Source organism: Lynx canadensis, chromosome X (genome assembly GCF_007474595.2).
Source record: "Lynx canadensis isolate LIC74 chromosome X, mLynCan4.pri.v2, whole genome shotgun sequence".
NCBI lineage: Eukaryota > Metazoa > Chordata > Mammalia > Carnivora > Felidae > Lynx > Lynx canadensis.
The window spans coordinates 91724276-91752092 of NC_044321.2; the positions used below are offsets into that span (position 1 = coordinate 91724276).

Sequence of the window (27817 nt, forward strand, 5' to 3'; positions counted from 1 at the left end):
CCTCGGTGAAGTCTACTTCCCAATAGGCTCCCGGCCTGGTTCCGCGGGTTCTGGAGCCAGGGTTTTTCCCGTGGTTAGTGGCGTTAGTTAATTGGCAAGGTTTACAGCTAGTAACTATCTGTTCAATTTTTGTCCTAGAGTCTTTAATGGTGATCCTAGCATGTCTTATTAAGTCTTGCATTTTTCTTGTGCCCATATGAGTGGCTCGGTGCATCTTGGATAAGACTTTATTTCCCATTTCTTCTGGGAGGATTATGCTACAGTCTGCTGCTCTCCACCATCCATTAAGGCACTGAGTCATAGGCAATTTTTGGATCCAGTTTAGGTCTTCTTTAGTGTAGGTGGGACTTTCTGGTAAACTAACTGAACCGGGGTCTGGTAGGGTGGTCATTAAAGCACAGTCCACCTGTAAGGCCGCCTCTCGGGCCACCTGGTCAGCCAAATTATTTCCTCTGGCCACCGGTGTGACCGGTTTTTGGTGGCCTGGGCAATGTATGATGGCTAGTCGTTTAGGCAGCCAGAGTGCCTTTAAAAGAGCCAATATTTCTTCTTTGTTTTTGATAGTTTTCCCCTCTGCAGTTAACAGTCCCCTCTTCTCTGTATATAGCTCCATGTATGTGGGCCGTAGCAAAAGCATATCTGCTATCGGTATACACGTTTAGTCTCTTGTCTTTTCCCAAAGTCAGTGCCTTGGTTAAGGCCACAAGTTCAGCCCGTTGGGCAGAGGTGCCAGCTGACAAAGGCTCTGCCCAAACAGTCTCAGTTTCATTTGTGACTGCTGCCCCCGCATACCTTTGACCCTGATGTACAAAGCTGCTGCCGTCAGTGAACCAGGTAACCTCGGCGTCTGGTAGAGGGTCATCCTGTAAATCTTCCCGAACTCCATGAACCTGTGCCAATATCTCAGCGCAGTCATGGAGGGGGGTATCCAAGTCCGGGTCTGGTAACAGGGAGGCAGGGTTTAGTGTTCGGGGGGGAGCATAAATGATTCTGAGGGGATTTAATAATAGTCCCTGGTAGTGAACCAGTCGGGCGTTACTTATCCATCGGTCAGGAGGTTGTTTGAGGACTCCCTCGATGGCATGAGGGGTTGTAACATGTAACTCTTGTCCCATAGTTAATTTATCAGCATCCTTTACCATTAGAGCTGTAGCAGCGATCATACGGAGGCAAGGGGGCCAGCCAGCCGCTACTGGGTCCAGTCTTTTTGAAAGATAGGCAACGGGCCTGGGCCATGGGCCAAGGAGTTGCGTCAGCACTGCTTTGGCTACCCCTTTATTTTCATCTATGAAGAGATGAAAGGGTTTGGAGACATCGGGGAGCCCTAAGGCTGGTGCCGACAACAGGGCGAGTTTAATTTGCTGGAAAGCCTGCTCAGTTTCCTCTGTCCATTCAAAGGGCACCTGTTCTCGGGTGACTCGGTAAAGAGGCTTAGCCATCTCGGCGAACCGAGGTATCTACAAGCGGCAGAACCCGGCCGATCCCAGGAATTCTCTTACCTGCCTTCGCGTTGTGGGTCGGGGGATGCGGAGGACGGTTTCCTTCCGTGCATCAGTGAGCCATCGTTGGCCTTCTCTTAACAGATACCCCAAGTAGGTTACCTCGGATCCAGATCCTCGTGAAGTGCCTCATCGAACAAGGTGGGTGAGTTTTTAAATCCTTGGGGGAGCCGGGTCCAGGTGAGTTGCCCATTTATGCCTCTCTCAGGGTCGGACCACTCGAAGGCGAAGAGCTCTTGGCTTTTGGGGGCCAGAGGCAGGCTGAAAAAAGCATCTTTTAAATCAAGGACAGTATACCATTGTCTTTCTGGGCTGAGGGCACTTAGGAGGGTATAGGGGTTGGGTACTGTTGGGTGTATGTCCATGACTCGGCGGTTAACTTCTCTCAGATCTTGTACCGGACGGTAGTCCGCACTGTTAGGTTTTCGTACAGGCAGCAGGGGGGTGTTCCAGGCTGAATGGCAGGGACGCAAGATGCCTAAGTCTAGGAGGCGACGGATATGTGGCGTGATGCCATTTCTGGCCTCCATTGACATCGGGTATTGTCGGACCCGAACTGGATCTGCCCCCGGTTTCAGCTCTATGAATAGAGCTGGGCGATGTTTAGCCAACCCCATACCCACGGTTTCAGCCCATGCTTCTGGAAACTGCTGGAGCCAGGGCTCTATGTTTTGACTTTGTGAGGGTGGCTCCTGATGGAGTCGATATTCATCTTCTAATCTTAGAGTAAGTATGGTCATGGGTTGGTTGTGAGGGCCAGTCACTTGGGGGCCCCCTGGTGTAAAATGAATCTGGGCCCCCATTTTAGTGAGTAAGTCTCTTCCTAATAAGGGGCATGGGCTGTCGGGGATGACTAGGAAGGAATGGGTGACCTTTCCATTTCCTAGGTCCACAGTCCTCTGGGTGGTCCAGGGATATTTTTTTATCCCGGTAGCCCCTTGGACCCAGGAAGATTTTTCAGAAATTTTTCCATGGGGTCTGATCAAGACCGAATGTTGTGCCCCTGTGTCGACTAGGAATTGAACTGGGTTCCCCTCCACTTGTAGCAATACCCTAGGTTCGGGGAGGGGATCCGAACCCCATCCCCCCTATTCTGCATCTTGAGTGAAGAGGGCGGGTGTGGTTTTTGGCGGCCACGGTTTTTGATCATGACGTGGCTTTTTCTTTTTAGGGTATTCTCGGGCCCAACGGCCTTTTTCTTTGCAATAGGCACATTGGTCCTTATCTAGGGGCTTTTGTTTATCCAGGGGCTTTTGGACAACAGCGGCCAGGACTTTGGTCACTTCCTCGGTGGCTTTAAGTTGCCTGTCCTCTGGAGTCTCTCTATTATTATAGACATGCTGGCAATGCGGAGTAAGTCCTGAATCTGTTTTCCCTCCAGGTCCTCTAGTTTCTGGAGTTTCTTTTTAATATCAGTGGCTGCCTGATTTACAAAGGCCATTACAACAGCAGCTTGATTTTCGGGGGCCTCGGGGTTCATGGGGGTATACTGTCTGAAGGTTTCCATTAATCTTTCTAAATAACTGGCAGGGCTCTCTGTCTTACCTTGTATTACTGAATACACTTTTACCAAATTAGTGGGCTTGCGTGCAGCAGCCCGGAGACCCGCCATTAGAGTCTGGCGATAAATGCGCAGCCGTCCCCTACCTTCTGCCGTGTTGTGGTCCCAGCCATCCTGTGGGGGTCGGGTCAAGGGAAAAGCTGCATTAATGAGATCAAGGTTAGCAGTGGGTTGGCCGTCATCTCCAGGAACCAGCTTTCTTGCTTCCAATTGAATTCTTTCTCGCTCCTCGGTGGTGAACAGGATTCGGAGGAGCTGCTGACAATCATCCCAGGTGGGTTGGTGGGTAAACATAACAGTGTCTAAGAGACTTATTAAATCTTTAGGGTTGTCAGAAAATCGGGCATTCTGGGTTTTCCAGTTATATAGGTCACTGGTAGAGAAGGGCCAGTATTGAAGTCGGGGGTTCCCCGTACCATCGGGAGGCCCTATTTCCCGTAAGGGTAAAGCTACGGTGGAGTCGGGAAGGCGGAGTCCTGGCTCATGAGGGGCCCGCCTACGGGTGCGTCCAGCCGGCCTTTGGACTTCGCCCCCACTAGGCATGGGCGCGGGTTGAGCCTCCCTATTCTCTAGTTCTCCTATGGGCTGGGCTACGGGAGGCTCTGCCAGCGCAGCAGGGATAGGGGCAGCTTGCGGAATAAGAGGAGGAACCTGGTAAGGGGGAGGGTCAAGGGAAAGTAAATCTTGGCTGTCAGGGAGAACAGGGGGTGCAGTTGGAGTTGGCGGCTTGGGAGGGTTGATAGGTTTAGCTGCTAGAATTTTGCATGGCCCTGTTGTTAAAAAAAGAGGTCATCCGGGGAAGTGGGTTTTCTACGAAATCTTGCCACTCCAGAATATAGGGAATCTGATCCGAGTGACCTTCTTTCCCTGGTAGGAAAATTATTGATTTTACTTTAAGGACCACAGGGAGGCAGAAGGTTCCCTCTGTAGGCCAATTGACCCCAAAGGTGGGCCATTCAGAGCGGCAATAGGTGATCAACTTCCTTTTGCGAGTGTCTAGGCTTAAGTTGTGTCCCCTAGCTTTTACGTCCCTGAAGTTGGCGAGAAGGAGGGAGAGAGGGGTGCTCTGCGTTTGGCCCATGTTATGATTCTGAGGAAGAGGAGAAGAGAAGGGGGCGCGGGCAGCACGGACGTGGGGGAGGGGGCGCCGCTGGCCAGGGGGCAGGAGGGAAAGCCGCAGGGAGCTGAGGAAGGAGGAGAGAGGAACAAAGGATGGAATAATTAATTCTGATCAGCCGAGAAAACACTTAATTCCAATAAAACATCCGACCCATGAAAGAAAAACAAGAACTAACAAGAATCTTTCGCAGCGGTTCCAACTTTCTGGTGCCGTCTCGGCCAGCCCAACAGAGAGGGTTATGGCTAGGACGGCGGTAATTACAAGGGCCCAGGGGTGACAATACATTTAGACTGACATAGAAGCACTCGCGTACTCGCCTGTCCACGTCCCTCTCAGGAACTTAGGTGCCTCTTAGCATGGGCGGGCAGGTATAAACCCCCTGCTTGGATCAAAATAAATTTTGACCGCCTTAAGCCGTATGAGGATCACCGCGGAAGTCGGGTTAGAGCCCACTCGAATCCCGTAGCTTATGCCGTGGGCCTACACATAGGGTAAGTCAGGCGCGTGCCCCTGACTCCCAACAATCATTCCAGTCGTTTTAACAGACAGACACACAGACACACATCACATCAAAATACGGGTAACAATTGGCATGCCTAGATGGTTTTTCTTTTAGATGCATAGAGATATTTCTTAGCACTCTGGAAGTTCATAGAGAAAATGAAAGTATTTAGTTCGCAGGCGCGTTGGGCGTAAGCAGCCCACAGAAAAGAATCCTGATGGGCCAAAAAGGCCCCCCGATGGACCAAGAAGGTCCCCTGATGGGCCAAGAAGGCCCCAGATGGGCCAAGAAGGCCCCCAGATGTCAGTGGACGTCTCCAACTGACCCCGGCTGGGTGCCCTATAGCGCGTCCGCCAGGGTCACACCAGCTTCCAGACAGAACCGGTTCTCCAGAGAAGAAACACAGATCAGAGAGAAAAGGAAGAACGTTAGAGCCGGCTTACTTACCGATCGGAATCAGATACGACCCGTTGACCAGAAGTCTGGTGGGCTCGGGGGGGATCTCGGTGGAACCTCCAAATGTAATGCCCGAAGTTCCGAAACCTCCCACAAAAGTCCACCAGAGTCCTAAGTCAAAGCCAAGCGGCAAGGGTCGTTTATTGCAGGTTCGAACCTGGTCCTCTGCGCACTCGTCGCCGGTGACGCAAGAGGCCTCGATCAGGGTTGGTACAGCGTTTTTATAGACAGAGACAAATAGCACAGGGGAGGTTTCAAATTATGAGGGGCCTGATTAGTTGATTTTAAAGTAAGGACATTTGTTGTTCTCTGATTGGGCGTCCTTTGTCTGTCCTTTGGCGGGAAGGCTTTGTCCGTTACTTGTGGCGGGAGGAAAAAAGGGGGAAGGGGGAAGGGGGGAGGGTAGGTGAGGAATGTGCTAAGCAAGCAGGTTTACAGAAGCGAGAAATGCCGGTTAGTTTATGTACAATCACTCATTCCATTACATATCAGACTACATTTAGGAAGGTTTACAACCCATTCTACTACACAGCGGGTTACATTCAGGAAAGGCCTCACAATGCTCGTAGCAAACAGCAAGCAAAACAGACTTCTCAGCAATTGTATTTCTTATCAAAGATCCATAATAAGCAGAAAAGAGAACTTTAGCTTTAAACTAAGGCAGGGCTGTCATTTGGATTTAAAGCTGTTCTTTTCAGTCCTACTTGTTATTGCTTTTATCGTTTGTGCTTTTGGTGTCACATCCAAAAAAATCTTGGCCAAGACTGAAGTCAAGGGGCTATTTCCTTATTTGTTTGTTTCTTTTTTCTGTAAGACTCTGGTGCTTTTAGGTCTTACATTTAAGTCTTTAATCCATTTCAAGTTAATTTTTGTGAGTGGTGTAAGATTAGGGTACAATTTCACTCTTCGGCATGTGAATATCTAGTTTTCTCAATACCACTTCTTTTTTTTTTTTAATTTTTTTTTTTCAACGTTTATTTATTTTTGGGACAGAGAGAGACAGAGCATGAACAGGGGAGGGGCAGAGAGAGAGGAAGACACAGAATCGGAAACAGGCTCCAGGCTCCGAGCCAACAGCCCAGAGCCTGACGCGGGGCTCGAACTCACGGACCACGAGATCGTGACCTGGCTGAAGTCGGACGCTTAACTGACTGCGCCACCCAGGCGCCCCGCTCAATACCACTTCTTGAAGAGACTATGCTTTCCCCCATTGAGTCTTCTTGACTCCCATGTCAAATATAAGTTGGCCATATAGGCATGGGTTTATTTCTGGGCTTTTGATTATGTTCTATTGGTCTATCTGTCTGTTTTTATGCCAGTGCCATAATAGTTTGAATACAATAGCTTTGTAGTATGGTTTAAAATCAGGAAGCATGATGCCTTCAGCTTTGTTCTTTCTCAAGATTACTTTGGCTATTTGGGGTCTTTTCTGATGCCATAAAGACTTTAGGGTTGTCTTTTCTATTCCTGTGAAAGGTGCCATTCCGATGTTGGTAAGACTTTCATAGACTCTAAAGATGGTTTGGGGTCGCATGGGCATTTTAACAGTATTAATTCTTTTTATTAATTTTTCCATTTGCTTCTGCCTTCTTCAATTTCTTTCACCAGAGTCTTATAGATTTCAGTGCATAATCTTTCACCAACTTAGTTAAATTTATTCGTATTTTATCATTTTTGATACTACTGTAAATGAGATTTTTTCTCTTTATTTCTTCTTCAAATAATTTGTAACGTATAAAGATGCAATTGATTTCTGTATGTTGATTTTTGTATCCTGAAACTTCATCAGTTTAATTAGTTCTAATAGTTTTTTGGTGTAATCTTTAGAATTTTTGATATATATAATCATGTCAGCTATAACAGAGTCAGTTTTACTTCTTCCTTTTAGATTTGGATTCCTTTTATTTATTTTTCCTGCCTAAATGCTCTGGCTAGGGCATTCCATAGTATACTGAGTAAGAGTAGTGAAAGTGTGTCATGTTTCTGTTCTTAGAGGAAAAGCTTTCAGTCTTTCACCATTGAGTATGTTAGTTGTGGGCTTGTTATGTACGGTCTTTATTATGTTAAGACGCATTCCTTCTATGCACAAGTTGTTGAGAGTTTTTATCATGAAAGAATGTTGAATTTTGTGAAAGGCTTTTTCTGCATCTCTTGAGATAATTGTATGATTTTTATCTTTCGTCCTATTAACGTGGTGTAATATACTAATTTGCATATGCCAAACTATTTTTGCATCCTAAGGATAAAGCCCATATGATCAGGTGTATGTTCCTTTTATTGTGCTGTTGAATTTAGTTTGCTAGTATTTTATTGAAGATTTTTGCATCTATATTCATCAAGGCTATTGGCTTATAGTTTTCTTTTTCTATAGTGCCTTTATCTGGCTTTGGTATCAGGGTAATGCTAGCCTCATAACGTAAGTTTGAGAATGTTCCTTCTTTTTCAAGTTTTTGGAAGTATTTGAAAACGATTGGCCTTAATTCTTTAAACATTTTGTAGAATTCACCAGTGAAACCATCTGGTCCTGGGTTTCCCCTTTTTGGGAAGTTTGGGTTTTCATTTGTTTGTTTGTTCCTTTGTTTCCTGCTTCAATCTCCTTATTCATTATTGGGCTGTTCAAAATTTTCTGTTCCTTCATGATTCATCTTGGGAGGTTGTATGTGTCTAATAATTTATCGATATCTTCTAGATTATCTAATTTGTTGGCACATAGTTGCGTATAGTAGTCTCTTATGATCCTTTGTATTTCCTCGGTATTAGTTGTAATTTCTCTTCTTTCATTTATAATTTTGTTGAAGGTTTTTAATATATTCACAACGTTGTGTAAGCATCACCACCGCCCTGTTCCAGAATATTTTCGTTACCCAAGGATAAGCCACTTACTGATTTGAAGTTACAATTCAATCCTTCTCCCCTTGACCCCAAGCAAACAATAATCTACTTTGTGTCTGTATGATTTTGCATATTCTGAACATTTCATATAAAGAAAACCATACACTATGATCTTTTGTGCATGACTTCTTCCGAATAGCATCATATTGTCAGAGATTACCCATGTCTTCTGGTGATGGGCATTTTGACTGCTTCCAGTCCTTTTATTATTATGGATAATCCTCTGAACACTCATATGAAAGTTTTTGTATATACATATATTTTCAATTCTCACAGCTATATCCTAGGAATAGAATTCCTACATTACATGGTAACTCTACGTTTAATTGATTTAGGAACTCTCAAGCTATTTCCCAATGCATCATTTTAAATCCCCACCAACTGTGTAGAAGACTTTCAATTTCTTCGCATCCTCGCCAACATTTGTTATTGTCTATATGTGTAATTATTCTCATCCTAGTGTATGTTAAGTGGTATCTTATTGTGGTTTCAATTTGTATTTTCCTAATGGCTAATGATATTGAGTGTACTTTACTATTTATATTGGCCAAATGTATGTTTCCTTTGGGGAAATGTATATTTAGATATTTTACTAAATTTTAATTGGGATTTATTTTATTTTATTTTTTTCTTTCTTTTTTTCTAAATTTTTTTTAATGTTTATTTATTTTTGAGACAGAGACAGAGCATGAAGGGGGGAGGGGCAGAGAGAGAGGGAGACACAGAATCGGAAGCAGGCTCCAGGCTCTGAGCCATCAGCCCAGAACCCGACGCGGGGCTCAAACTCACGGACCACGAGATCATGACCTGAGCTGAAGTCGGATGCTTAACCGACTGAGCCACCCAGGCGCCCCTGGGCTTTATTTTAACTATGAAGTTGCAGAAGTTCCTTATATATCCTAAATAAAAGACATTTTCTTTATGATTTATGCTTTTAGTATCACATTTAAAGAGTTTTTTTCTTGCCTGGAGCCATAAAGATTTACTGCTATATTTTCATCTAAGGCTTTTATAGTTTTAGCCCTTACATTTAGATCTTTTATTCATTTTAAGTTCATTTTTATAAATATGGTGGGGTAAGAGTCTAGTTGCATTCTCTGTGAGTAGATATACAATTGTCCCAGCACCCTTGGTTAAAAAGACTACTTCTTTCCCGTTGAACCACCTAGTCACCTTGTCAAAACATAATTAGCAAGACATAACAGGTTGTTGTTGGACTCTCAATTCTATTCCATTGATCTACAAAACTCTCCTTATTTTAGTACCACACAGTCTTAATCACTGTAGCTTTGCAGCATGTTTTGAAATGTGGAAATGTGAGTGCTCCAACTCTATTCTTTTTCATTATTATTTTATTTTTTATTAAGTTTTTAAAATTAAAACCAAATTTTTTTTCTTTAGCATTTATTTATTATTGAGAGCCAGAGAGACACAAAGCATGAGCAGGGGAGGGGCAGAGGGAGAGGGAGACACAGAACCTGAAGCAGGCTCCAGACCCTGAGCTGTCAGCACAGAGCCTCACATGGGGCTCGAACTCACAAACTGTGAGATCATGACCTGAGCTGAAGTCAGTCACTTAACCAACTGAGCCACCCAGGAGCCCCAAGTTTTTTTAATTTTAATTCTAGTATAGTTAACATATAGTGTTATATTACTTTTGGTGTACATTATAGTGATTTAATAATTCTATACATCATGAATCACTGCTCATCATTAGTGTACTCTTAATCTTCTTCATCTATTTCACCCATCTCCCCTCACCCACCTCCTCTCTGATATGCTTTATTTAAAATTTTTTTAAGGTTTATTTATTTTTGAGACAGAGAGCGAGCAGGGGAGGGGCAGAGAGGGAGAGAGAGAGAGATACACAGAACCCGAAGCAGGCTCCAGGCTCTGAGCTGTCAGCACAGAGCCCGACCCCGGGGCTCGAACTCACGGACCACAAGATCATGACCTGAGCCAAAATCTGATGCCCAACTGACTGAGCCACCCAGGTGCCCCTGATATGCTTTATTTTAAATGAGTACTCTCAGTTAATGTTATTTTTTTCAATAAGAATATTTTTTTTACTTGAAGTATACTTCAGAATACATGGTTCTAAAAGATATATGTAGAACATTCCATCCAAAAAAAAAAAAAATAGACTACACATTTTCATCAAGTGCACACAGAAGAATCCCCTGGTTAAATCGCATAAAAAGAGAACAAATATTTAAGAAATTATTTAACAAATTTTTAACAAATATTTATCAAATTTAAGTAGACTGAAATCATATCAAGTATAGTTTCCAACCACAATTGGTACAAAACTAAAGATCAATAATAAAATAAAGCTGGAAAATCTACAATGTAAATATTAAATATTTAATATGTAAATACCAAACAACATACTCCTATACAAGCAATGGGCCAAATAAGAAATCAAATAGCAAATCAAAACATCTCTCAAAACAAAAGAAAAAGAAAACACAACATTCTAAAACCTATAGGATGAAACAAAAGCAGATGTTAGAGCGAAATATATGCTAGAAATGCTTGTATTAAAAAAAATTCAAAGAAACAACTTCACATTATGCCACAAGAAATTAGAAAAAGAAGAAACTTAGTTGAAATTTAGTAGAGGAAGGAAATAACAAAGAAAAATCAGAAAAAAAAAAGTAAAATAGAGACCAGAATAAACAATAACATTGAAAGTAATGACCGATTTTTACAAAACAATAAACAAAATTTGCAATGCTTTAACTGCATTAACTAGGAAAACAAAACTCAGAAGCCAAATTGAGAAATAGAAGAGAAGACAATATAACAAATAACCACAGAAATACGTAGTGTGAAAACAGATTACTATAAACAATTATATACTAACAAATCAGATAACTTAGGGGAAAAAAAACAGATAATTCTTAAAAATGCATAAGTCGCCATGCTTGAATCATGAGTCTTAAATCCAAGAACTAAGAAACCATCTTAGACCAATAATAAGAATGAAAGTTGAATTAAGAATCAAAAATCTCCCAGCAGAGAAAAGCCCAAAACCACATGGTTTCATTGGTGAATTCTACCAGATATTTACAATAAAAAAAAATAATTAATGACAATCTTTATAAAAATCTTACAAATAATGGAAGAGAGGGAACACATTCAAAATCATTCCATGAGGCCAGTATTACCCTGATACCAAAGCAGGATAAAAACAAGAACAAAAAAGTCTAGTTAAAATATTGCTGCTCTTTCTTTTAACATCCATTTGTGTGATAAATGTTTCTCCACCACTCACTTTAAATCTGCAGGTGTCTTTAGGTCTAAAATGAGTCTCCTGTAAGCAGCATATAGATGGGTCCTGGTATTTTTACCCATTCTGACGCCGCATGTCTTTTGATTGAAGCATCTGGTCCATTCAGAGTAATTATTGATACATGTTTCTTGCCATTTTAGTACTTGCTTTGCCATTGTTTCTGGATATTTTTTCTGCTCCTTTCTTGTCTTTGTCACTTTTGGTGTCTCCTTTCCATTCAAAGAGTCCCCTTTAATATTTCTTGCAGAGCCAGCTTAGTGGTCACAAACTCCTTTAGTTTTTGTTTGTCTGGGAAACGTTTTATCTCTCCTTCCATTCAGCACTTTGAATCTATCATGCCACTCTCTTCTGGCTTGCCAAGGTTCTTTGATAAATGTCTAGCTAGCCTTATCAGTTTTCCCTTGTAAGTTAAGGACTTCTCGTGTCTTGCCGCTTTTAAGGTTTTCTTTATCACTATATTTTGCAAACATAATTACAATATGTCTTGCTGTTGGCCTGCTTTTGTTGATTTTGATGGGAGTTCTCTGTGCCTCCTTGATCTGGATGTCAGTTTTATTCCTCCTTTTCAATACTGTTTTGGATATTCTAGGGCCCTTGCATCTTCATATGAATTTTATAAGCATTTTGCCAGTTTCTGAAAAATAAGGCATCCAGGATTTTTACAAGAACTGTGTTGAATCTGTAGATCATTTTGTAGACTATTGTCATCTTAACAAGATTAAGTCTTCTGGTCCATGAACACCAGATACATTTTCATGTATTTAGCATTCTTCATATTCTTTCATTTCTTTAACATTTTTTTTGCAGTTTTCAGTGTACCGGTCTTGCATTTCTTTTGTTAAATTCATCTTCTCAAAGTCCATGAGGGTTGGAATCAACTTCTTCCAAATTCCTGTTAATGTTGATATTTTGACCTTTTCCCATGAATCACAAATGCTCTTACCGGCATCTAGAAGAGGGACTCCTTTCCAGAAGGTTTTAAATGTACATTGCTCAGATCCATCAGAGGAATCACTATCTACGGCAGCTCTATTCTTACAACATTTATTTCCTGAATAATAAAGTTGAGATTACTTCCTCATCCATTGGCTGCAGAATGGATATTGCGGTAGCAGGTGTGAAAACAACATTAATCTCATTGTCTATCTCCATCAGAGCACTTGGGTGACCAGATGCATTGCCACTGAAGAGGGATATTTTGAAAGGAATCTTTTTTCTAAGCAGAAGGTCTCAACAATGGGCTTAAAACATTCAGTAAACCATGTTGCAAACAGATGTGCTGTCATCCAGGCTTTGTGGTTCTATTCGTAGACTGGATTTAGCATCACTCTTGAAGGCTCTGGGATTTGCAAACTGTCCATCCACCCTGGCTTCATCTTAAAAAATTTTTTTTAACGTTTATTTATTTTTGAGACAGAGAGAGACAGAGCATGAACAGGGGAGGGGCAGAGAGAGAGGGAGACACAGAATCTGAAACAGGCTCCAGGCTCTGAGCTGTCAGCACAGAGCCCGACGCGGGGCTTGAACTCACGGACCGCGAGATCATGACCTGAGCCGAAGTCCGACGCTTAACCGACCGAGCCACCCAGGCGCCCCAACCCTGGCTTCATCTTAAAGTCACCAGCTACATTAGCCCCTAACAAGATAGTCCATCCTTTGAAGTTTTGAAACGAGGCACTGACTTCTCTTATCTAGCTGTGAACGTCCTAGAGGGCATCTTCTTCCAATAGAAGTCTGTTTTCTCTACTTTGAAAATTCGAGATTTAGTGTAGCCAACTTTGCAAATTATCTTAGCTAGATCTTCTGGGTAACCTGCTGCAGCTTCTACATCAACACTTCCTGTTTTACCTTGTACTTTTATGTGATGGAGATCGCTTCTTCCCTTAAACCTCATGAACCGACCTCAGCTAGCTTCCAATTTTTCTTCTCTAGCTTCCTCATCTGTCTCAAATCTAATAGAACTAAAGAGAGTTTGGGCCTTGCTCTGGATTAGGCTTTGGCTTCGGGGAATGTTGTAACTGGTGTGGTCTTCTCTCCAGACCACTCCAACTTTCTCTGTACCAGTAAGAAGGATGGGTTTCTTTCTTCTCATTTGTGTCGTCCTTCAAGTAGCATTTTCAATTTTCCGCAAGGGCTTTTCCTTTGCATTCACAACTTGGCTCACTGTTGGGCACAGGAGACCTAGCTTTCAGCTTATCTCAGCTTTTGACACGATTTCCTCACTAGCCTTAGTTATTGTTAGTTTTTGATTTAAAGTGAGAAGCATGAGAGTCTCCCCTACACTTGAACACTTAGAGGCTAGTGTAGGGTTATTCATTGGCCTAATTTTCCATATTTTTTTTTGTCTCAAGGAATAGGAGGCCTGAGGTGAGGGAGAGATATGGGGGGGATGTCCAGTTGGTGGAGAACACAGGGCACACAGGATATTTATCAATTAAGAGTTTGCCATTTTATATGGATGCAGTTTGTGGCATCTAAAACAATTACAATAGTAACATCAAATATCACTAATCAAATCAGCTACACTCAATTTAAAAAAGAGGTAAAAAAGATTATTCACCACTGACCACCATAACACATATAATGAAAGTGAAAAAGTTTGAAATACTGTGTGAATTAACAAAACGTGACCCAGAGACATGAACTGGACAGATGCTGTTGGCAAAAATGGTGCCAACAGACTTGCTTGACGTGGGGCTGCCACAATTCTTCAATTTGTAAAAACTGCATCATCTGTGAAGCACAATACAATGAAGTATGCTTGGGATGCCTGGGTGGCCCAGCCGGTCGAACATCTGACCCTTGATTTCAGCTCAGGTCGTGATCCCGGGGTCGTGGGATCAAGCCCCCACATCACATCAGACTCTGCTGAGTGTGGAGCTTGCTTGGGAGTCTCTCTCTCTCTCTCTCTTTATCTCTCTCTTTATCTTTCTCTCTACCTCTCTCTCTCTCTAAAATATAAATAAATAAATAAATAAATAAATAAATAAATAAATAAAAATGAAGTGTGCCTGTACACAGAAGTGGAATTGCTGGATCATTTGGTAGTTTTCTTTTTAATTTTTTGAGTAAACTCCATACTGTTTCCCATAGTGGCTGCACCCACCAGCAACACACTAGGCTTCCTTTTTCTACATCCCCTCGCCAACACAGTTGTCTCATGTGGTTTCTTTTTAGTCATTCTGATAGGTGTGGGGTGACATGTCACTGTGGTTTTGATTTGGCATTTCCCTGATGATGAGTGATGTTGAGCATCCTTTCACGTGTCTATTGCTCATCTGGATGTCTTCTTTGAAGAAATGTCTCTTTAGGTCTCCCGCCCATTTTTTAACTGGGTTACTTGTGGTTTTGGAGTCGAGTTGTATAAATCCTTTATATATTTTGGATACTAACCTTTTATCGGGTATGTCATATGGAAATATCTTCTTCCATTCGGTAGGTTGACTTTTAGTTTTGTGGATTATGTCCTTCGCTGTGCAGAAGCTTTTTATTTTGATGTAGTCTCAATAGTTTATTTTTGCTTTTGTTTCCCTTGCCTCAGGAAACATATCTAGAATACTGTTGCTACAGTCAGTGTCCTAGAAATTACTGTCTGTGGTCTCTTCTAGGATTTTTATGGTTTCAGGTCTCCCATTTAGGTCCTTAATCCATTTTGAGGTTACTTTTCTGTATGATGTAAGAAAGCGGTCCAGTTTCATTCTTTTGCATGCAGCTTTCCAGTTTTCGTGACACCATTTGTTGAAGAGACTGTCTTTTGCCCATTACATATTCTTGCCTCCTTTGTCATACATTAATTGACCATATAATCGTGGTTTTATTTTTGGGTTCTTTCTTCTATTCCATTCATCTGTGTCTGTTTTTGTGCCAGTACCATACTGTTTTGATGACTACACCGTGGTAGTACATCATGAAATCTGGAATTGTGATATCTCTAGTTTTGTTCTTCTTTTTCAAGATTGCTTTGGCTAATCGGAGTTTGTGTTTCCATAAAAATCTTATGAGTATTTGTTCTAATTATGTAAAAAAAAATGCTGTTGATATTTTGATAAGGATTGCATTAAATCTGTAGATTTCTTTGGGTAGTATGGATGTTTTAACAATATGGGTTCTCCGAATCCATGAGCATGAAATAGCTTTTCATTGGTTTGTGTCATATTCAATTTCATTCATCAGTGTTTTATACTTTTCAGAATACAGGTCTCTCAACTCCACGGTTAAGTTTATTCCTTGGTATTTTATTATTTTTAGTACAATTTTAAATAGTATTGTTTTTTTAATTTGTCTTTCTGCTACCTAATTATTAGTGTATAGAAATACAAAGGATTTCTGTATATTGATTTTGTATCCTGCGACCTCACTAAATTCATTTATAAGCTCTGGTATTTTCTTTGTGGGTGTGGAGTCTTCAGGGTTTTCTCTATATAGTATGCTACCTGCAAATAGTGAAAGTTATATTTCTGATAAATTTGGAAGCATCCTATCTCTTTTTCTTGTGTGATTACTGTGGCTAGGATTTCCAGTACTATGTTAAATAAAAATGGTGAAAGTGGACCTCTTTGTCTTGTTCCTGATCTTAGAGGAAGAGTCTTTCCCCATTGAGTATGATGTTATCCATAGATTTTCATATATGGCTTTTATTATGTTGAGGTATATTCCTTCCAAACCTACTTTGTTGAGGGTTTCTTATCATAATTAGATGTTGTACTTTGTCAAATGCTTTTCCTGCATCTATTGAAATTATCATATTTTTTTCTCTTGCTAATGTGATATATCACACTGATTGATTTGCAAATATTGAAACAACTTGCATCCCAGGAATAAATCCCATTTGATTGTGATGGACGATTTTTTTAATGTGTTGTTGGACTTGGTTTGTTAATACCTTGTTGAGGATTTTTGCATCTGTATTCATCAGTGATACAGACCTCTAGTTTTCTTTTTTTTTTTTTACAGCATCTTTATCTGGTTTTGGTATCAGGGTAATGCTGGCCTCATAGAATAAATTTGGAAGTTTTACTTTCTCTTCTATTTTTTGGAATAGTTTGAGTATTTACTCTTTTTTAAATGGTTGGTAGAATTCACCTGTGAAATCATCTCGTCCCAGACTTATGTGTGTTGGGAATTTTTTGATTACTGATTCAATTTCCTTGTTAGTAACAGGCTATCAAATTTTCTATTTCTTCCTGATTCAGTTTTGGGAGGCTTTATGTTTCTAGGAACTTATCCATTTCTTCTAGTTTGCCCAATTTGTTGGCATATAATTTGTCATAATATTTTCATATAATTTTTGGATTTCTCTGGTGTTGGTTGTTTTTTCTCCTTTTTCATTTCAGATTTTGTTTATTTGAGTCCACCCTCTTTTTTTTTTTGTAGAGTGTGACTAAAGTTTTGTCACTTTTGTTGATACTTTCAAAGAACCACCTCCTGGTTTCATTGATCATTTCTATTTTAGTTTCTACTTCATTTATTTCTACACTAATCTTTATTATTTACTTTCTGCTACTGGTTTTGGGTTTTGTTTATTCTCCTTTTTCTAGCCTCTTTAGGTGTAAAGTTGGGGGGGTGGTTTGAGATTTTTCTTGCTTCTTAAGGTACACCTGTATTACTATAAATTTCCCACTTAGAACTGCTTTTGCTGCATCCCAAAGATTTTGGACCATTGTGTTTTCATTTTCATTTGTTTCTCTCTCTATTTTTTTATCTCTTCCATCTCTTGGATGACCCATTCATTGTTTAATAACATGTTATTTAAGCCTCATGTATTTGCGCTCTTTCCCGATTTTTTCCTGTGGTTGATTTCTAGTTTCATAGCATTGTAGTCAGAAAAGAAGCACAGTATGACTTCAGTCTTTTAGAGTTTGTTGAGACTTGTTTTGTGGCCTAACATGTGATCTATTCTGAAGAAAGTTCCATGTGCACTTGAAAAGAATGTGCATTTGGTGTTGTAGATTAGAATGCTCTAAAAATATCTGTTGGGTTAATTTCGTCCAATGTGTCATCCAAAACCACTATTTCCTTGTTAATTTTCTGTTTGGATGATCTACCTATTCATGTAAGTGGGTGATAAAGTCCCTAATATTATTGTATTACTATCAATTACTTCCTTCTCCTACAATTATTGTATTACCATTGATTACTTCCTATATGTTTATTATTAGCTGCTCTATGTATTTGTATTCTCCTATGTTGGGTGCATAAATATTTACAATTGTCACATCTTCTTGTTGGATTGTTCCCTTTATGAATATGTACTATCCTTTGTCTCTTGTTACAGTATTTAATTTAATGTCTATTTTTTTTCCAATATAAATATTGTCACCCCAGCTTTCTTTTCACTTCTATTTGCATGACAAATGCTTTTCCATCCGTTCATTTTCGACCTGCATGTGTCTTGAGGTCTGAGACATGTCTCTTGTAGGTATCACATAGATGAGTCTTGGTTTTTCATCCATTTCATCACACTTTGAATTTTCACTGGAGCATTTAGTCCATTTACATTCAAAGTGATTATTGACAGATGCTTATTGCCATTCTGGTAAATGTTTATGGTTGTTTTGTTGCCCCTTTCTTCTCTGGCTCTCTTCTCTCACAAGTTTCTGACTTTCTGTAGTGATATACTTGGATTCTTTCTCCTTACTTTTGGCATGACTACTACTGTTTTTTGATTTGTGGTTACCGGTACCTTATGCATAGAGCAGTCTATATTAGGTTGATGGTCCCTTAAGTTTAAGCCTACTCTCAAGGCAATACATTTTTAGTCCTCTCCCACCATGTTTTAGGTGTATGGTATCATACTTTACATCCTTTTATTTTGTGAATCCCTTGACTGATCTTTATAGATCTATTCAATTTTACTGCTTATGTGCTTTCTACTTTTCTCGCTCCTTTCCCGTCAAAAATTCCCATTTAAAATTTCTTGTAAGGCTGGCTTAGCGGTGATGAATTCCTTTAACTTTTGTTTGTCCGGGAAACTCTTTATATCTCTCCTTCTATTCTGAATGACAGTCTTGCTGGATAGAGTATTCTTGGCTGCAGAGTTTTTTTTTTTCTTTCAGCACTTTGAATATATCATGCCACTTCCTCCTGGCATGCAAAGTTTCCTTTGAAAGAACAGCAAATAGCCTTATGGGGTTTCCTTTGTATGTATGTAACTTTTTTTTTCTTGTTGTTTTTAAATTCTCTATTTGTCATAACTTTTTGCCATGTAATTACTATGTGTCATGGTGTGAACCTCTTTGGGTTGATTTTGTTGGGGGCTTTCTATACCTCCTGGATCTGGATTTCTGTTTCTTTCCCCACATTTGGGAAGTTTTCAGCTATTTTTTCTTCAAATAAATTTTCTGCCACCTTTTTTCTTTTTTTTTTCTTGTGAGATCCCTATATTGTAAATGTTATACACTTGATGGTGTTGCTGAGTTTCCTTCGTCTATTTTTATTTTTTTATTATTATTTTTTTCTCTCTCTTCAGCTTGACTGTTTTCCATTACTCTGTCCCCCAGTCACTGATCCATTCTTCTGCTTCCTCTAGTCTATTATTCGTTCCCTGTAGCTCTTTTGTTCTTGGATAAGTCTGCCAAAGACCCTTGCTCCTGCAGCACATGCTCTGAGACTAGCAAACAAATCTCCTTCCTGTATCCCCCAGGCCTTTTTCCAACTGCTGCTTCTATGATCTATCTTTTTTTTTTTAATGTTTATTTCTGAGACAGAGAGAGACAGAGCATAAGTGGGGGAGGGGCAGAGAGAAAGGGAGACACAGAATCAGAAGCAGGCTCCAGGCTCTGAGCTGTCAGCACAGAGCCCAACGCGGGGCTCGAACTCACAAGCTGTGAGATCATGACCTGAGCTGAAGTCGGTCACTCAACCGACTGAGCCACCCAGGCGCCCCTATGCTATAGCTTATATATAGCTGTTTGTTATCCTGTCTCTTTAAGGGTGGGCACTCAGTTTCCTATTGCCTTCCAGGTCTCCCAGAGCTGAGCCCATTGATTTTTAAAGTTCCAGGTGTTAAGACCCATCTACTGTAAGAACTCATGAAGTTAAACCTTTCTGGTCTTCAGCCAAATGTTATGGGCATTTGTCCCCTGTGCCTGAGGTTCCTGGTGAGGGGTATGCTCTTCACACCTTTTCATGCCCATAGTATCCTTCCCTTTTGTGGATAGTTCTGTAGATCTGCTTGGCTTCTGACTGCATCTACACCCTTCCTACCCTCTTTGATGTGGCCTCTTCTCTACATTTAGCCATAGACAGTCTGTTCTGCCAGTATTTGGTTGTTTTTTGGATTATTTACATGGATGTGGGTGTTATCTAGGTGTATCCGTGGGATGAGGTGAGTCTAGGATCCACCTATTCTACCATATTCCCCAGAAGTCTTCCTTCTGCCCATTTTTTAATTGGATTGTTTCTTTTTATGTTATTGAGTTGTATGAGTTCTTTATATACTTTGGATATTGACCCTTTATCTGATATATGGTTTGTAAATATTTTCTCCCTTTCCATAGGTTGACTTTACATTTTTTATTGTTCCTTTTGTTGTTCAGAAGCTCTCTTTATTTTGATCAACAATTTGTTGATTTTTGTTTTTGTTGCTTGTGCTTTTGGTGTCATATCCAAAAAGTGGCCAGTCAAATGTCAAGGAGTTTATTCCCTATTTTTTCTTCTATAAGTTTTTTTTTTTTTTTTTATGGTATTAGATCTTAGGTTTAAGTCACTAGTCCATTTTTAAGTTAAGTTTGTGACATCAGTAAGATAGGCACGAGGTTTCATTTTTCTGCATGCGACTATCCAGCTTTCCCAGCACCATCTGTTGAAGAAACTATACTTTCTCCACTGAGTGTTCTTGGTTTCATGTCAAAGATTAGTTGATTAGTTGTGGGAGTTAAATCTGGGATTAACTGTTCTTTCTATTTGTCTGTGTGTCTATTTTTAAACCAGTATCCTACTGTTTGAATTACTATAGTTTTGTAGTATAGTTTAAAGTGTGATATCCCCAGCTCTGTTCTTCTTTCTCATGATTTCTTTGGCTCTTTAAGGTCTTTTGTGGTCCCATATAAATTTTAGGGTTGTTTTCTATCATTGTGAAAAATGTCATTGGAGTTTTGACAGGGAATGCATTGAATCTATAGATGGCTTTGGGTAGCATGGACATTTTAATAATAGTAATTTGTCCAGCTCATGAAAACAAGATATCTTTCCATTTGCTTGTGTCTTCTTAAATTTCCTTCATCAAAGGTCTTGTAGTTTATGTTGTACAGATCATTCACTTACTTGTTTAAGTTTATTCTTAAGTATTTCATTGTTTTTGAAGCTATCATGAATTGGATAGTAATATTTTATTCCTTTTTCAGATGTTTTAGTGGTTTGCATATAGAAATGCAACTGATTTCCATATGTCGATTTTGTGTCCTGAAACTTTATTCTATTGATTAGTTCCAACAGTTTTTCGGTGGAATATTTATGACGTTTTATATAGAAGATCATATCAGATTCTTTGCAAATAATGACAACTTTACGTCTTCCTTTCTGGAATAAATAACTTATTTTTTTTGTATTGCCTAATTGCTCTGGCTAGGTCTTCCACTACTACGGTGAATACGAGTGGTGAGAGCAGGCAACATTGTCTTATTCCTATGCTTCCATGTGCATTGACTTTCATTGTATTTCTTAGAAAGAAGAGCTTTCAATTTTTCACCAGTGTGAATAATGCTAGTTGTGGAGTTATCATATATGGCCTTTATTACGTTGAAATATGTTTCTTTTTTACCCAATTTGTTGAGGGTTTGCATTATGAAAACAGGTTGTATTTTGTCAAATGCTATTTTTGCATCTATTGAGATGATCATATGATTTTTTTATCTTTCATTTTATTAATATGACGTATCACATTTATTGAGTTGCATATGTTGAGTCATCTTTGCATCCCAGGAATATGTCCCACTTGATCATGGCCTATAATCCTATTGATGTGTTTTTTCACTCATCTTGCTAATGTTTTAGTGAGAATTTTTATGTCTATATTTATCAGAAATATTGGTCTATAATTTTCTTTTCTTGTGGTCTCATTAACTGGCTTCGGTATCAGGGTAATGCTGTCCTTGTAACGTGCATTTGAAGTGTTCTTTCCTCTTTGATTTTTTGGAGGAGAGTGAAAATGATTGGCATTAATTTTTCTTTAAATGTTTGGTAGAATTCACTGTGATTCCATCTGGTTCTGCACTTTCTGTGTTGGCAGGTTTTTTTTGTTTTTTGTTTTTTTTTTTTAATGATCCAATCTCTTTGCTTGTTAGATCTGTTCAGATTTTCCATACCTTACTGATTGTGTCTTGGCATGTTGTATGGGTCTAAGAATTTATCAATTTTCTCTGGATTAGCCAATTTGGTGGCATATAATTGTCACAGTGGTCTCTTATGATCCTATGTATTTCTATGGTATCAGTTGTAATGTCTCCTCTTTCATTTCTGATTTTATTTACTTGAGTCTTCTTTCTTTTTTTTCTTTGTCTAGGTAGCAGTTTGTCAATTTTGTTTATCTTTCAAAAAAACAGCTCTAAGTTTGGTTGATCTTTTCTATTGCTTTTCTGGTCTCTGTTTTACTTACTTGCAGCGTGATCTTTGTTATTTCCTTTCCTCTACGGACTTGGGGTTTAGTTTATTCTTTTTCTAGTTTCTTGAGGTGTAAATTTAGGTTGTTTATTTGAGATCATTCCATTTTCTTAATATATGCATTTATCACTATAAAATTCCTTCTCAACTCCTGTTGAAGCTTCTCATAGTTTTTGGTTTATTTTTTTCCATTTTCATTTAAGATTTTTTTCATTTTCCTTTTGATTTGTTCTTTGACTTATCTGCTGTTCTGGAGTGTGTTATTCAATTTCCACATACTTGTAGATTTTCCAACTTTCCTTTTCTTTGTTGATTTCTCATTTCATATTATTGTGGTCAGAAAGAATGCTTGGCATGACTTCAGTCTTCTTAAATTTGCTAAGACTTACTTTGTGACCTATTATATATCCTGGAGAATGTTCCATGTGTGATTGAAAAGAATATGTTTTCTGCTGCTGTTGGATGGAAAGTTCTATAAATATCTGTTAAGTTCATTTGGTCTAAGGTATAGTTGGAGTCCATCATTTCAGTGTTGATTTTCTGTCTGGATGATCTATCCATTGTAGGGTATCAATGTCCCTTACCATTATTGTAGTCTTGTCTATTTCTCCCTTCACATATGTTAGTATTTGCTTAATATATTTAGGTGATCCGATGTCGGGTGCATACACATTTACAATGTTTATATCTTCTTGATGAATTAAACCCTCTATCATTACAAAATGACCTTCTTTGTCTCTTGTTACCATCTTTGGCTTAAAGTCTTTTTTTTTTCTGATATTAGTAAAGCTATCCTTGCTTTCTTTTGATTTCCACTCGCACGGAATATCTTTTTTCCATCCCTTCACTTTGAACCTTTGAGTGTTCTTAAAGCTGAAGTGAGACTTTGTAGACAACACATAGTTGTCTTGTTTTTTCTTTTCCATTCAGCCACTCTGTGCCTTATAATTAGTGAATTCAATTCATTTATATTCAGAGTAATTGTTGATATATGAGGACTTACTAATGCCATCTTATTAATTGTGTTCTGGTTGTTTTCTATTTCTATTGTTTCTTTTCCTCTCTATTTCTACTTGTCTTTGTAAGTTGGTAATTTACCATGGTGGTAGGGTCTGTTTCCCCTTTCTTTATGTTTTGTGCATTGTCTCTAGATTTTTGCTTTGTGGTTACCATGAGGCTTACATAATACATCTCGTAAGTAAAACAGTACGTTAAAAAATTTTTTTTAACGTTTATTTATTTTTGAGACAGAGAGAGACAGAGCATGAACAGGGGAGGGGCAGAGAGAGAGGGAGACACAGAATCTGAAACAGGCTCCAGGCTCTGAGCGGTCAGCACAGAGCCCGATGTGGGGCTCGAACTCACGGACCGTGAGATCATGACCTGAGCCGAAGTCAGACACTTAACCGACCAAGCCATCCAGGCGCCCCTAAAACAGTACATTTTAAACTGATAGCATCATCATTTTGATCTACAAAAGCTTCATCCTTTTATTTCCCCCTTTTTATAATTTGATGACATTATTTACCTTTTCTCACATTGTGTATTTGTTAACACATTACAGCAGCTATAATTATTTTTATTTTTTACACTTTTATTTATTTTTTATTTTCTAGTTATTTTAAGTTTGTTTTTTTTTTTTTAATTCCAGTGTGGCTAACCTACAGTGTTACATTAGTTTCAGGTGACAATATCATGAGCAGGAGCTGTAGTTTGTCAAATGCTTTTTCTGCATCTATTGAGATGGTCACATGGCTTTTATCCTTTCTCTTGTTAATGTGATGTATCACACTGATCGACATGCAAATACTACCACCTTGCACCACTTGATCATGGTGAATGATTTTTTTAACATACTTTTGGATTTGCTTTGCTAATATTTTGCCGACGATTTTTGCATCTATGTTCATCAATAATACTGACCAATAGTTCTCTTTTTCAGTAGTCTTTATCTGGTTTGGTATCAGGGCAATGCTGGCCTCATAGAATGAATTTGGAAGCTTTCCTTCCTTTTCGGTTTTTCTTTTTTTGGAATAGTTTGAGAAGATAGGTATTAACTCTTCTTTCAATGTTGGATACGCCTCTCTTGCTCTGCCCCTCCCCCACTCGTGCTCTGTCTCTCTCTCCCTCTCAAGAATAAATAAAAACATTAAAAATTTTAAGAAAAAACTAAAAAAATAAATGTTTGATACAATTTACCTGTGAAGCCATCTGTTCCTGGTCTTCTGTTTGTTGGGAGTTTTTTGATTACTGATTCAATTTCCTTGCCAGTAACTGGTCTGTTCAAATTTTCTATTTCTTTCTGACTAAGTTTGGGTAGTTTATATGTTTCTAGGAATTTATCCATTTCTTCTAAGTTGTCCAATTTGTTGGCATACAATTGCTATAATATTCTCTTATAATGCTTTTTATTTCTGTAATGTTGGTTGTTATTTCTTCTTCCATTTCTGACTTCATTTATTTGAGTCCTCTGTCTTTTTTTATGAGTCTGGCTAAAGGTTTATCAGTCTTGTTGATCTTTTCAAATAACTAAATCCTGGTTTCACTGATGTGTTCTATTATGTTTGAGTTTCTATTTCACTTATTTCTGCTTTAATTTCTATTATTTCCTTCCTTCTACTGGTTTGGGGTTTTGTTTGTTCTTCTTTTTCTACCTCCTATGCGTATAAGGTTAGGTTGTTTACTTGGGGGTTTTCTTGCTTCTTGAGATAGGCCTGTGTGCTATAATCTTCCTTCTTAGAACATCAGCTATTATTTTTCAAGGCTACCACTGATCTGGAGATCAGGCAGTGAAAATAAGATCAGTTTTTACTGATGTTGTGATGTATTTATTAAATGAGTGCTTCCTATGTTGCTGCAAGCCTTTAGTTAATTTCAATTGTTAACAGATTTTCTGCAGAGTTTATGAATGCACAATTATTGGGAGTTCTTACTCTGTTATTTTGTGCATATTTCTTTTGTTTTAAATAAAGTAATTAGTGTACCAGTAGTGTGCCACTATTGGCTCCTAAAATCTGAGATCTGGTCTTTTAGATCCAACATCCGTGACCAATACATCTACTTCTATTTACTTCTCTTTTTCCTGTTCGTGGTTCCTGTCTTGTCTGTTTCTTTGGATAGCTAATAACTTTTAATTTAAGACTGGACATTGTTATACATTGTGTTACTCTGGCGTTTGTTTTCTCTTGTGAAGATTAGTGTATTTTGTCTTTTAGTAAGCAGTTACCTTCCTGGACTTAAACTACAAAAACTGTGTCCCCCACATTGTGCAGCATCTCGTGTCTCTGCTGTTTTCTTGGCTTCCAGCAACTTGTTTTTAGTGTGTTTCTCCAATATTTCTTCTGTTCCTGTGTAGTTTAAAAATCAGTCAGGAATTAGGGCAGAGTTTATATGCAGATTGAGATATTTTTGAGAAATTCTGCATCTATGTATATACTGAATGTCCTATCTGGTAAAGTCCCAATCAGATTTTCATATCAGGGTTATGCTGGCCCCCAAAACTCAGCCAGGAGCATTCCTTTCTTTTCCATTTTCTGAAACCATTCATGTAAATTTCATGATGTTTCCCTCTTAATTGTTTGACAGAATTCACCGATGAAGCCATTTGGATCTCAATATAGTTGTGGAAAAGTTTTAAAATATTAATTTAATTACTTTGGTAGATAAAGAGCAATTTCAATTTTTTTATTTCTTACCATTTTGATTCACTTTCGTTCATAGCCAGTTAACTAAGGCAAATTTAAATAAATAAAGGTAAAAAGAATGAAAAATAGTGAACGCTTTTACTTGAAGATAACAATTTATGTGGAAACGCTCAAAGAATCTATAAAAGAAAACTTTACTAATATCAATAAGTAACTTTAGCAAGGAAGCAGGATATCAGATCAATATAACATACAAAAATAAATTATATTTCCATATGCTAGAAACAAACAATTGAAACATTTAATAGTTTACATCTATAATATTGTCAAAAATATGGTACCCTTAAAAGATGTGAAAACCCTCTGTACTTCAAAATATTGCATAGATAAATTAAAGTTGGCTAATTAAATGGAGAAATATTGCATGTTCTTGAAACTTAAAATATAACCCAGATTAATCTATGGACTCATAGCAACCCCCAAAATAACCACATCTTTTATTTACACAAACAGCAAGCTGATTCCAAAATTTAAATAGAAATGCAAAACACTTAGGCTAATCAAAATAACTTCAAAAAAGACAAGTTAAGTAGGAGCACTTACACTATCTGATTTGAAGGCTTACTATAAAGCTAAAGTAATCAAGAGAGTGGTTACTGGCAAAAAAATAGGAAATGAATCAATGGAATTACAAAATAATTTATATATATTCTCACACATATACTATCAAATGATTTTCAAAAAATGTGTCAAGATAATTAAATAGGGAAAATAGTTTTTCAAACAAATGTCCTGAGAGTCATGTGCATATTGATATGAAAAGATACTAACCTTGGTATCTACCTCACATGATAAACAAAATCACTTTAAAGTAGATTATAGACCTAAATGTAAAATCTAAAGTTAAAATTATTATAGATAAATTGTAGGAAAATATCTTAAAATTTTTTTTTTCAACGTTTATTTATTTTTGGGACAGAGAGAGACAGAGCATGAACGGGGGAGGGGCAGAGAGAGAAGGAAACACAGAATCGGAAACAGGCTCCAGGCTCTGAGCCATCAGCCCAGAGCCTGACGCGGGGCTCGAACTCACAGACCGCGAGATCGTGACCTGGCTGAAGTCGGACGCTTAACCGACTGCGCCACCCAGGCGCCCCCGGAAAATATCTTCATAACCTTGGCATCAACCTATATTTAATTCAATTTAATTTAATTTTTAATTTATTTTATTTTTATTTTTAAATGGTGTTTATTTATTTTTCAGAGAGAGAGAGTCAGAGCATGAGCAGAGGAAGGGCACAGAGAGAGGGAGACCCAGAATCCGAAGCAGGCTCCAGGCTCCGAGCTGCCAGCACAAAGCCCGATGTGGGGCTCGAACTCACGAGCCGTGAGATCATGTCCCAAGTCGAAGTCAGTTGCTTCACCGACTGAGCCACTCAGGCAACCTAGGCCAATATTCTAACAATAGAAAACACGGGCGCCTGGGTGGCGCAGTCGGTTAAGCGTCCGACTTCAGCCAGGTCACGATCTCGCGGTCCGTGAGTTCGAGCCCCGCGTCAGGCTCTGGGCCAATGGCTCGGAGCCTGGAGCCCTGTTTCCGATTCTGTGTCTCCCTCTCTCTCTGCCCCTCCCCCGTTCATGCTCTGTCTCTCTGTCCCAAAAATAAATAAAAAACGTTGAAAAAAAAATTTAAAAATAGAAAACAAATTACATAAACAATGAAATTTAAAAGTTGACAAGGTAAAGTTCCTCATAAATAAAAACTGCTCTTTGAATGACACTGTTAAGGAAATAAAAGAAATAAGCCACAGTCTCAGAGCAAATATTGACAAGACATTTCTGACAAAAAAAACCAAAAAAACAAAAACTTGTACCATAAATATATAAAGAGCTCTTGCCATTAACTAGTGCTAAGACAAACAACTCAATTAAAAATAGGTAAAATCGTGGACATTTTATAAAAAAAATGTATCCAGGGGCACCTGAGTGGCACATTCAGTTAACCGTTTGAACTCTTGATTTTGGCTCAGGTCACAATCTCACAGTTCATGAGATCGAGCCACACACAGGGCTCCATGCTAACAGCGTGGCGCCTGCTTGCGATTCTCTCTCTCTCTCTGCCCTGCTTGCACTCTCTCTCTCTCCCATTCTCTCTCTCTCAAAAATAAATAAATAAACTTACAAAAAAATAAGGATGTGTCCAAGTGGCAATAAGTCCATGAAACAATACTTAGTACCATAAGGGCTAT

At 38.8% G+C, this 27817-nt stretch overlaps 1 protein-coding gene and 1 long non-coding RNA gene across 2 annotated transcripts in view; one reads left to right on the plus strand and one right to left on the minus strand.

Annotated features, from left to right (window-relative positions):
- Window positions 1–27817, plus strand: part of HTR2C (5-hydroxytryptamine receptor 2C) — a 168320-nt gene that overhangs the window by 114621 nt on the left and 25882 nt on the right. The window lies entirely within an intron of this gene.
- Window positions 90–27583, minus strand: LOC115507452. Its single transcript, XR_003966654.1, has 4 exons — window positions 27573–27583; window positions 14439–14441; window positions 9543–9547; window positions 90–347 (listed from the first exon to the last, which is right to left on the minus strand). It is a non-coding gene; the product is annotated as an uncharacterized LOC115507452 (long non-coding RNA).